This window comes from Peromyscus californicus, unplaced genomic scaffold (assembly GCF_007827085.1).
Source record: "Peromyscus californicus insignis strain IS unplaced genomic scaffold, ASM782708v3 Scaffold_4__1_contigs__length_199733344, whole genome shotgun sequence".
In the NCBI taxonomy this organism is placed as follows: domain Eukaryota; kingdom Metazoa; phylum Chordata; class Mammalia; order Rodentia; family Cricetidae; genus Peromyscus; species Peromyscus californicus.
The window spans coordinates 176,457,849-176,468,775 of record NW_026294562.1 but is presented as its reverse complement, the minus strand read 5'-3'; the positions used below and the strand labels follow the sequence as shown (position 1 = coordinate 176,468,775).

The 10,927-nt window shown below is 52.1% G+C and overlaps 1 long non-coding RNA gene across 2 annotated transcripts; it reads right to left on the bottom strand.

The window, feature by feature from the left end:
• Window positions 1-252: 252 nt before the first annotated feature.
• Window positions 253-10,864, bottom strand: LOC128094187 (uncharacterized). 2 transcript variants are annotated; one of them, XR_008212847.1, is made up of 3 exons: window positions 3,319-10,864; window positions 1,148-1,277; window positions 253-1,057 (listed from the first exon to the last, which is right to left on the bottom strand). It is a non-coding gene; the product is annotated as an uncharacterized LOC128094187 (long non-coding RNA). The 2 variants fall into 2 exon arrangements; XR_008212848.1 differs by having other exon boundaries at window positions 253-1,054.
• Window positions 10,865-10,927: the final 63 nt, after the last annotated feature.

Genomic DNA, 10,927 nt, shown 5'->3' with positions numbered 1-10,927 from the left:
CCGAGTTGTCAATGTCTGGGTCTCAGTAAGGCCCTCCTGCTTCCTGCTTCAGCCAGGACCTCCATACCAGGCTCCAAGAACTTCATGCCTCTCATTTCTGTTTGCCTCTCTCCCCAAAGTAGCTGCTTACTCTGGGGCCTCCTGGAGTCTCGCCCTAGACTAATTCCAGTCCTTGGTCACAAGCCTGAGGCTGGACCCCTGCACTGGTCTTTAGCACCTGCTTGTTGTGGAATAATCTTTTTGCACACTGTGTCAGTCTGATTGGTTTAATAAAGAGCCAAACGGCCAATAGCTAGGCAGGATTTCCAGGCAGAGAGGACTCTGGGAAGAAGATAGGCAGAGTCACCAGCCAGACGCAGAGCAAGCAGGATGGGCAGTACAGAGATGAGGTAATAAAGCCATGAGGCAGAAAGTAAATTAATAAAAATGGGCTAATATAAGTTATAAGAGCCAGTAGGACAAACCTAAGCTTTTGGCTGAGCTTTCATAATTAATAATAAGTCTTGACGGGTGGCGGTGGCGCACACCTTTAATCCTAGCACTTGGGAGGCAGAGCCAGGTGGATCTCTGTGAGTTCGAGGCCAGCCTGGGCTACAGAGTGAGATCCAGGACAGGCATCAAAAACTACACAGAGAAACCTTGTCTCGAAAAACCAAAAATAAATAAATAAAAAATCAAGTCTCTGTGTCGCTATTAGGAGCTGACAATCCTGCCAAAAAGGCCGACTGCACCTGCCTGCTGTAGTTCCTCCACACTGCAAGTTCCGTTCCCCTTCAAACCCTCCCAGGTGGGCTGTCTGGGCTCATGAAGAGGCCCCACGGCTGCACTTCTGTTCCAAGGCAAGGATGGTAATTCTCGCTTCCCAGAAGTGCAGGGAAAGGAAGAATCACCTCCTGTGTCTCTCCCTCTAGGATCAGGCCTCTTCTCCGTGCACACAGTCACCTCTCGGCTCCATCCAATGCTGAGTGTCTGTGTACAGCTGCCTCCTGGGCTATGTCCAGTGTTGGGTCCTTGGTCACAGTCACCTCATGGACTGCCACGTCAGGCTTGTTCCCTGCTGGAGGAAGTCAATGTGATGTCTCAGGCGTCTACAGGAACGGGCAGGAGTTCCCCACATGTGACCTCTATAATGAAGAAAATGACTTACGTCTGTACTCATAGCATTGCAAAGTGGAGGGAGCATAGGCCTGGGAACGCTGCCGAGTGTACATGGGCTCCCAAAGCTTCCTCACCAGGTATCCTGTGTGGCCCCTCAGAATCAACAAGGTCACCAGGGGCTGAGAAAACACAGGAGCTTCCATCACACCAAGAACATTCAAGAAAAGTAGCAAAGTGTTTTGTTAAGCTGGGAGATGAGTTCTCTCTCTCTCTCTCTCTCTCTCTCTCTCTCTCTCTCTCTCTCTCTCTCTCTGTCTCTCTCTCTGTCTCTCTGTCTCTCTCTCTGTCTCTGTCTCTCTCTGTCTCTGTCTCTGTCTCTCTCTCTCTCTCTCTCTCTCTCTCTCTCTCTCTCTCTCTGTGTGTGTGTGTGTGTGTGTGCACCTGTGTGAAAGGCAGAGGACACCCTTGGCTGTCCTTTCTCACCCACTATCTACCTTGTTTCTTGTGACAAGGTCTCTCACTCACTTGGCGGCCTGGAGCTAAACTTACTGGTCAGTGAGCCCCAGAGACCACCCTTCCCCACCTCCCCAGTGCCGGAACTACTAGTGTAGACCACCGTGACTGGCTTTTTTTTTTTTTTTTTTTTTTTTTGGCATGGGTGATAGGAATCCAACTCATGTACTTATGCTTGCAAGGATACCTTTCTGAACCATCTTCTCTAGTCCTGAGAGATGACTTTTGTCTACAAGGGGGCATTTAAAGGACACACAGAACTACACAGTGTGTGTATTATTATGTGAAACACATTTAATGACATACAGTTTGCCTGATGTTTCCTGGACTCGGGGAAGTGAATAGCTAGTGAGATGAGACAGGCTTTGGTTCTTGGGTTTACTCCTAGGGAGGGAAGCTTGGTGAGTAGCAAAGAAGTGAACAGGAAACTTCATTGTCAATGGGGAGTGTGGCCAGGACTGGGAGGAGGGTGGTCAGACTGAGACCCGGTCTGCAGAGGATGCTGGGCCAAGAGAAGCTGGTGCTGGAATGGGTAAGCTCCCCGAGGTGGGAGAAGTCAGAGCCTGGTGAAGGGTGATGGGATTGAGCAGTATCAGGACCAGGCCGGGTTGGGGACTTTGAGTGTAAGATATGGTGAGCACAGTGGACCACCCTCAGAGATAGCATGATGGGAATTGTCACTAAGTTTACTCCAGCTGTCCTGCAGGGGCTGGGCTGGAGGCTTGTGACAGTGACCATGATCAAGCCAGCAAGGAAGTCTGCAGTTGGCCACAGGAAAGAGGGTGGCTTTTGACACTAGGGTAGTAGAAGTTATGGAAGAAAGGGACTGTTGGAAAATGAGTACATTTTGTATGTAGAGCCATGGGAGTGGGTGAAGGACTGGACCTGGACGAGAGAAAAGATTCCCTCCATTCTTTCCTGAGCTGAGCTAATGATGTGCTTCATTGTGAGGATGGTTGGTAGCATGGCTATGCAAGCTCTGTATGGCCCATCAGGTAGGGAAGGGTTGTCAAGCATTTATGTGTCCACATGTGGGAGGAGCTTGAGCAGAGACGGGGCTGGAGACCTACCCTGGGAAGCATCGGACAGTGCCTGTGAGGTCACTGCATGTGGGACCACCTAGCGGGAGAGAGGGAAGTGCAAAGAGCTTGGACTCTGAGCTCTATCCAGGCTTAGGGGCCAGGAAGGAGGGGCAGACTAGGAAGCCCCTCCATGGTGATGGGGCAGGAGATGGAGGACCTAGAGGAGTGCCCGTGGTGGTGAAGAGAGGCAGCCACTGGATCTGCCCACCTGTGTTGGTGGTGGCCTAGAGCAGGAAGGCATAACTCCAGCTCGTGTTTGAGGAAAGAACAGGACACAAGGGCAGAGGCAGTGAGACATTTAGAAGTTTCATGGAAATGAACAATAATAAGGTGTGGTCTCTGCAGGGAGGGGAGCTATAGTGGAGATGACCGTTTCTGAAGACAGGTGATACCTGGCAGTCTTAAATGCCTTGTAGCAGGAGAGTGCTGTGCTGGAAGGAGGGGTGCTCACTGTGGATGACAGTCTGCCCTTGGTGTTCCTGAAGCACATCTCCCCTCACACATTAAACATCCAGATATGCACAACGTTGGAAAAATTGTGATAAGTGTCCATAACCCACTATCAAGGACCTTTCTTCACTTCTGACCAAACACCTGACAAAGAGCCACTTCAGGAAGGCTTTACCATGGTTCGTGGTTTGAAGAGGCGCAGCCTGTCATGGAGGGAAGACACAGCAGCACGTGGTTCCATGGCAGAGGGAGCAGGGGCCAAGACTCTGCACATCTGGACAGATCAGAAAGCAGAGATGGGGCAGGAAGTAGGGCAAATGTGGCAGGATTTCCCAGACTGCCAGGCCCCAAACCATGACATGGAGACTTATAATTATTAATGTTCAGCCTTAGCTTAGGCTTGTTTCTAGCTAGCTTTTTTAAAAAAACTTAAATTAACCCATTTCTATTACTCTGTGTGCTACCCCGAGGCTTGTTTACCTCATCTATGTACTGTCCATCCTGCTTTCCTGCTTCCTCTGTGTCTGGCTGGCTGGACCCCAGCTATCTATCCCTGGCTGTCTGGCTGGTTCCCCTTTTCTCTCTGCCCACCAGGCCTGCCTATCCCTCTTCTGCCTGGCTATTGGCTGTTCAGCTTTTTATTAGACCAATCAGGTACCTTGGGCAGGCAAGGTGAAACAGCAACACATCTTTACATAATTAAACAAATATTCTGTTCCACAACAGGCAAAGATGTAAATAAGTTCCACCCCCTGTGGCCCACTTCCTCCTAAAGGTTCTACAGTTTCCCACAACAGCACCACCAACTGGGGACCAAGCATTCAAACCTGGCATTTCTTTGGAAACTGTAACACCCACAGCTTACATTCGTCATTGTGAACTTGTCAGACACTCGTGTTTCCACGAGACCCTCCAGAGAGGAAGAACGCTGTCCGGTGAGTGCAGTGTCATCTCTAACAGCAGTGGCACCAGCTCACGGATGCTCCTAAGGAAGTCCAAGTTCACACCATGCCAGTTGTCCAAAGACTACCTCCTAGGCCTTTAAATAGGGGCTGGAGAGATGGCTCTGCTGTTAAGAGCACTGGCTGCTTTTACAGAGGACAATTACCAGCACCCACATGGCAGCTCCCTACAATTCCAGAGGATCCAGCTCCTTCTATGGCTCCAATGGGCACTGCACACAAATGGTGCACAGACATACATGCAGGCAAAACGTCTCACACACAGACAAATCATAAAAATTTAATACAGGGCTGAAAAGGCTCAGCAGTTAGGAACACTGGCTGCTCTTCCCGGGTTCAATCCCAGAGCCCACATTCATCTCACAACTGTCTGTAACTCCAGTTCCAGGGGATCTGGCACACTCACACAGACACACATGCAGACAAAATAAAGCAAAACACCCAGTGCACATAAAAAAAATCCTCAAAAAAAGAAAAAATCTAGAAAAACATTAATACAAAGATTCTCTAAACTGGGATGGCAGCAGGAACCACACACTGCTCCTGGGTGAGCTCTGTAATCTCAGACTAGAATAGGCTTTCCATACTTTTTAAGAAACCAAAGATTGAGTCGAGGGTCACAAGTATGCCTGGCAAGTGAATTACCACTGAGTTACACCCTCAGCCCCTCACTGGGGGATTCTAGGCAGGGACTCTACCACTGAGCCACGCCCCAGCCCCTCACTGGGGGATTCTAGGCAGAGGCTCTACCACTGAGCCACGCCCCAGCCCCTCACTGGGGAATTTTAGGCAGGGGCTTACCAATGAGTTACATCCCTGCCCCTCTTTTTACTTATTTTTACGTAGGGTCTTCCTAAGTTGCTCAGGCTATCCTTGAACTCATTCTGTAGACCAGACTGGCCTTGTACTTATGGTCTTCCTGTCTGAGCCTCTCAAGCAGCTGGAATGATAGACCTGTGACAGTAGTTATTGGCACAGTGTTATTGAACTTGTATGCTGGTTGTCCTCAAGAATGCCCCACACTCTGGGTTTCATGTTTTCTGACATGTTCCTGGGTCTAATTCCTGTAAGATGACATTAGTGCTGGGGTTACTTTTCTCTTTGTTGTGACCATAAGTCTAACAAGAAGCAACCTAAGGGTGGGAGGTTGGTTTGGCTTACAGTTTGAAGGTCCAGTCCAGCATGGCAGGGCAGGCGTGGTGGTGGCTGTTTCATGGCTGTGGTTGCAGAGCATGAGGCTGTTCACTCACAGGACTATAGTGCTGCACATCTTGGCAGAGCAGGAAACAGAGAGAACTAAAGGCAGATTGTGCTATAAACTTCAAGGCCCATTGTGCTAGTGTTCATAGGCTAAGGCAGGACAATCAGGAGTTCATGGCTATCCTCAGTTACCTAGGGAGTTTGAGGCTAGCCTAGGCTACTTGAGACCCTGCCTAAAAAAAACAAGCAGAAGATGTCAATTGGTCATGACCCATCGCTCTTTCCATGAGTGCACTGTCACATTGATGCTAGCCTAAATAATGTGCATATGTATGTACACACATACACACATGCATCACACACACACACACACACACACACACACACACCAATACCTTTTATTCTTTTTGACTCTCACATTGTCCCCATATTTGTGAGTGGGAGCCCATTCCAGAGGGCTCCATGGGCTCCCGTGCCCTTTTGATATGACCGCCTATTAGTATATGCACTTTCTGGTACAGAAGCTGTACTGGCTGGTTTGTGTGCCAACTTGACACAAGCTAGAGTCATCAGAGAGGAAGGAACCTAACTTGAGGAAATGCCTCCATGAGACCCAGCTGAAAGGCATTTTCTCAACTAGTGATCAATGGGGGAGGGTCCAGTCCATTGTAGGTGGGGCCATCCCTGGGCTGCTGGTCCTGGGTTCTATAAGAAAGTGGGCTGAGCAAGCCAGGGGAAGCAAGCCAGTGAGCGGCACCCCTCCATGGCCTCTGCATCAGTTCCTGCCTCCAGGTTCCAGCCCTGCTTGAGTTCCTGTTCTGACTTCCTACAATGATGGACAGTGACCTGGAAGTATAAGCCAATTAAACCCTTTCTTTCCTGCCCAACTTGCTTTTGCTTTTTGGTCATAGTTTTTTGTTGTTTTTGTTTTGTTTTGTTTAGAAACCCTAACTAAGACAGAAGCTTTCTCTAGATCATTTGCCCTACCCTAGAGATGGAAGCAGCCATCTCCCCAAGGCATGTAGGAAATTTCGTATGGAAATCAAGTTGAAGATGGTACTCACCTTGCTCATTCCAGTCACACTTTCTACTCCCTGAAAAAGGCTTCACATTGGCCAAGATAAATGAGAGATTTGTTTGTGTTACCCATAACTGCAGTCACCTACTGCTGTGTGACAAATCACCCCCCAGGACTTCACAGCAAAACCATTTCACTCTACCTTAAGCTTCCTGTAAGTCAGGAGTTAGGGAAGGACTCGGCTGGGCAGTTCCGGCCCTTGATTTCCTTTGGAGAAGGCAAAGAGGCAGGGTTAGGGGAGGCCTCTCTTGGGAGGCTGAGCTTCCTCCTGGCGTGGCAGCCTTAGGACGTCCATCAGCTCAGAAGCTGGCAGAGCCCTTGCTGGTCTCACCATGTAAAGGTCACACACGGAGGGCAGAGATCACCACTAGGAGGAGGTTCTCTCCCTTCGCCACGGAGGCTCCAGGAATCAAACTCAGGTCACCAGGTTTGGTGGCAAGAGCTTCTACCCACTGAACATTCTCCCCGGCCTCCCCTCTGCCTTTTTGATGTTGTATTTTGAGACAGGATCTCAACACATAGGTCAGGCTGGACTCAAACTCTCTCTCCTCCTGCCTCAACCTCATGAGTGCTGGGATTATGAGCTGCCTAGCCCTAACCTGGGTTTGTTTTTGTTTGCATGCATGTGTGTGCACAATACATGTTTGTATGTGCTTATGTGGGTACACATACATGCTTCTATGTGCATATGTATGTACAGATGTGTTTATGTGCACATGTATGTGCAGGTGTGTATGCACACATGTGCAGGTATGTATGTGTACAGGTGTGTGTATGTACAGGTAGGTACATGTGCACATGTGGTGCAGGTGTGTGTGCAGGCTTGTGTACCTGTGTGCATATGTGGGTGTGTATGTATATGTGTAGGTGTATTTGTGCATATATGCACAGGTGTGTATATGTGCATATGTATATGCATGCAGGCTTGTGTATGTGTGTGTGTACAGTTGTGTGTATGTGCATGTGGAATCCAGAAGTCATTGTCAAATGTGTTTCTCAGTTGCTCTTTGGCTTTTTTAAGTTTTATGTGTGTGAGTGCTTTGCCTGTATGTATGTACATGCACCTCGAGTGCCTAGTGCCCTCAGAGGCCAGAAGAGAGCATTAAATCTCCTAAGACTGGAGTTAGAGACAGTTATGAGCTGCCATGTGGGTGCTGGGAATGGAGTCCTCGAGAAGAGCAGCCTGTGCTCTTAACCACTGAGCCATCTCTGCAGCCCCTCCACTTGCTTGTGAGCCAGGGTCTCTTGCTGAACCTGATTTGGCTGAATGGGCTGCCCAGCCAGCCCAGAGGACCCTCCTCTCTCCTTTTGCTCGGGCTGGGATTGCTGGTGCATGCCACCACCACAGTGCCTTTTCCATGGATCCTGGGAGTGAATGCAGGCACTGAGTCCTCTAGCCTGGTGTTTTGAGACCATGTATCTCTCCAAGCCTTTGTGACTTGAAGGATCGCGGCCACCGTCTCCTACTATACAGCTGTTCTGATGGTTCAGGAGCAAAAACTCATGGTTTCTAAGGAGTTTCAGTGAGTCACAGGGGGAGCTGTTGTTGGGGACTTTCAGTGTGCCCTGGGGAGGAGGCCTAATGGGGGGGTCAGTGTGTTCTGAGGGGCTGATGTTGAGGGGCTTCAGTGCATCATGGGGGTGCTGATACTAAGGATTTTCCGTCTGTCCTGAGAGGATACCTAGCACTGAGGCAGGAGGCTGAAGCTATTCATGTGGCAGGGACTGAGAAGTGGAGAACTAGACCATCAAAGGCCAACCCCAGTGACCCACTTCTGGTTGCCATCAAAACAGTGCCACCAGCTGGGGACCCAGTGTTCAAAGCATGAGCCCTGGGGCTGAGGCTTCTCAAACCCGAACCATAAGGCTCACCTACCACAGGTTCCGGTGTGTTCAAGGCCATGTTGAAAACATTGAATAGATGAGGCTGGGACTCAGTCAGTAGAGCATATGCCTAGAACACTTGCAACCCTAGGTTCCATACCCCGCACCAGGCATGGTGACACATGACTGTCATTAGCGTTTGGAAAGTGGAGGCAGGAGGATCAGAAGTTCAAAGCCATCCTCCTTTACATTGTGAGTTTGAGGCTACCCTGGGCTACATGAGACCGTTTCAAGGTTGCCGCTAATCAGGACTAGCCTTGGCTGAAGGTTAGCCTCAGGCATCAGGGTGGAACTGAGGTGGCATGGAGGTTGACACTGTACTTGTCAAACTGGATCCATCCTCAGAACCGGGTGGCATGGAAGTTGGCATCACATTGTGAAGTGATTCTGCTCGGCTCTTCCTGCCTTTCTGTGTCTCCACTTTTCTCAGCCTTTCAGACAGACTCCCCCACCCTCCACCCCCAATCGCTGTCATCTGATGGCCCCTTCCTGCCTGTTCCTACTTTCTCCTGAGCATCCAGGTGTGGATGCAAAGTCACCTCTTCCAGGCCTGTGAGTCTCCTCAGCTTCATTCCCCCACCAGCTTCTTCCTCCTTTCTGCCTTTCACTCTCTGCATGGCGTGTGAGCTTTCTAGAAGAGGCCCTTGAGTCACCCTGTTCCCTAGAGGGTGAGTTTCCCAGGCTCAGTGGCTTGCCCAGGCCTCCTCTAGCAATGACAACCACCCTCCTCTGCTGGGACAGGCAAGCCTGAGATTCCAGAAGAACTAGAGGCTTCCCGGACCCTCTTGTAGCCACTGGCTGGATGTGCAGGGAACTGCAGACCTTCAACAGCCACAAGCCCACATTCCTGGCAGCTGATCCTCAAGCAGACGGCCCTGTTCCACAGCAGACAGCCAAGAGTCCGTGGTGTCAGCAAAGACCCTGAGTCTCACCAAGAGTCTCTCATCCAGGCTCCTAACCAGATTTCAGCACTGCCAGGAGGCACCTACCGGGCTCTGGTCCTGGCTAAGCCCTCCTCTCTTTGGTTGTGCCTGTGGCTTTCCGTTCTGTGTGTCCCCCACTACCCACCCCAGCTGTTTCTAAGGCATCCTCCCATGACCTCACCCCTCTGTGAGCCCTGGGTCACCGCCTAGCAAGTTCGGTTCCGGCTCTCAGCAAATGTCTGTGTGGCCCCTTCCCTTCCAGTCCCAGGGCTGGCCCCTGCGGCTGCCTGCTTCAGAGGCAGGGCCAATCTCCTAGTCTCTTGGACCCCTGAGGGTTTTCAGAACAAGGACCCTGGTCCTGAGAGAAGGCATCTTCATCCCTTCCCCTCTTCCCTGTCCTAAGTTAGTAGCCAGGTTTCTTTTTCCCCCACCTTGGGGGAGGCAGAGATAGGGAAACTTCTGCCTGCCTTTTACACTGGGTCCCTCTGTCCCAAGCCTCTTCCTCAGTGCCCAGCTTTGGGGGCGGGGGCAGAGAGCAGGTGAGAACACCCAGTGATGAGTGGAGAAGACTGACGTCCTTGTGACCTCTCTCAAGCTTCCAGCCCTCCCCCCTCTCCCCTAGGCTGGCACCAGCTTCACACCTCTCAGTGTGTCCCAGCACCCTCTGCCTGCACCCGGGAAGGTGAGAGTGTGGAGGGGGCTGGGCTTTGCCTCTACTCCGCACAGGTCCCGGGCAGGGGGTGAGAGCCAGCAACCCTGCTCATTCCCCCTGTGAGAAGCCAGGCCCCACTCCCCTCGTGAGAAACTCCCTCCAAAGCCCTTCCTAGAATGGAGACTGATCTGAGGCTCCATCCTTCTCATCAGATGAGGAGACGGCTAACAGTGGACGTCAAGAAACGCTCCCCCTTGTCCTGGCTTCCCAATACCTCCCCAGCTCTGCGGCCTCCTCCAGGCCTCTCTATACCACCCACCCACTGATCCTGCCTCAGTTCCCTCCTGACATCCCTGTCAGGCCACTTCTGGCTCCGTGAGAGCATCAACTCTCATCCTTCCCACTTGGATCCGGCCCTCTCCTAATACTTCTTTGGCTTTCCTTTTCCCCCAACCCATTCCTTCCCGTCCTCCCCACCCCCCAACCCCCCATCTCTCCTCCACTGCTCTCCCGCTTTCCCGCCTCCCTCTTCCCCACTTTTCCCGCAGCACCCATCAGGTCCCCTCCATCCCATCCACTCCATGGAGGTCTCAGAGTTCTCCAAGTTCGAGCCCCAGCCCCCTTCTCCCTCCACCACACCGCCGCTTCCCCTCCCTCTTCCCCTATAACCCCTTCTCTTCTCTACTCCCCTTTCTCTCTCTTCTCCCTCCTCCTTGCCTCTCCTCCTCCCTCCCTTCCTCCTTTGCTCCCTCCCTCCCCCCCTCGGCTCTGGCTCCCCTTCCCTCCATCCTCCCTCTCCCCTCTCCCTCCCCGTGCCCCCTCCCCCTTCCTCGCCTCCTCTCCTGCCCTCCCTCCCCAGCTTCCCCGGCCACTCTCCCCTCGGCGCCCTCCCTCCTCCTCCCTCCTCCTCCTCCTCCTCCTCCTCCTCCCGCTCCCCACCAGCATCAGTATTCCGCTCGCGTCCACGGGACTCTCGGCTGCTCTCGGCGGCTGCCGCACCGTCCGAGCGGGGGCCGGGCCGGGCCGGGGCCTGGGGGGGGTGGGTGGGGGGAGCGGCGGGGCCGCGGCGGAGGCGGGCGGCGGCC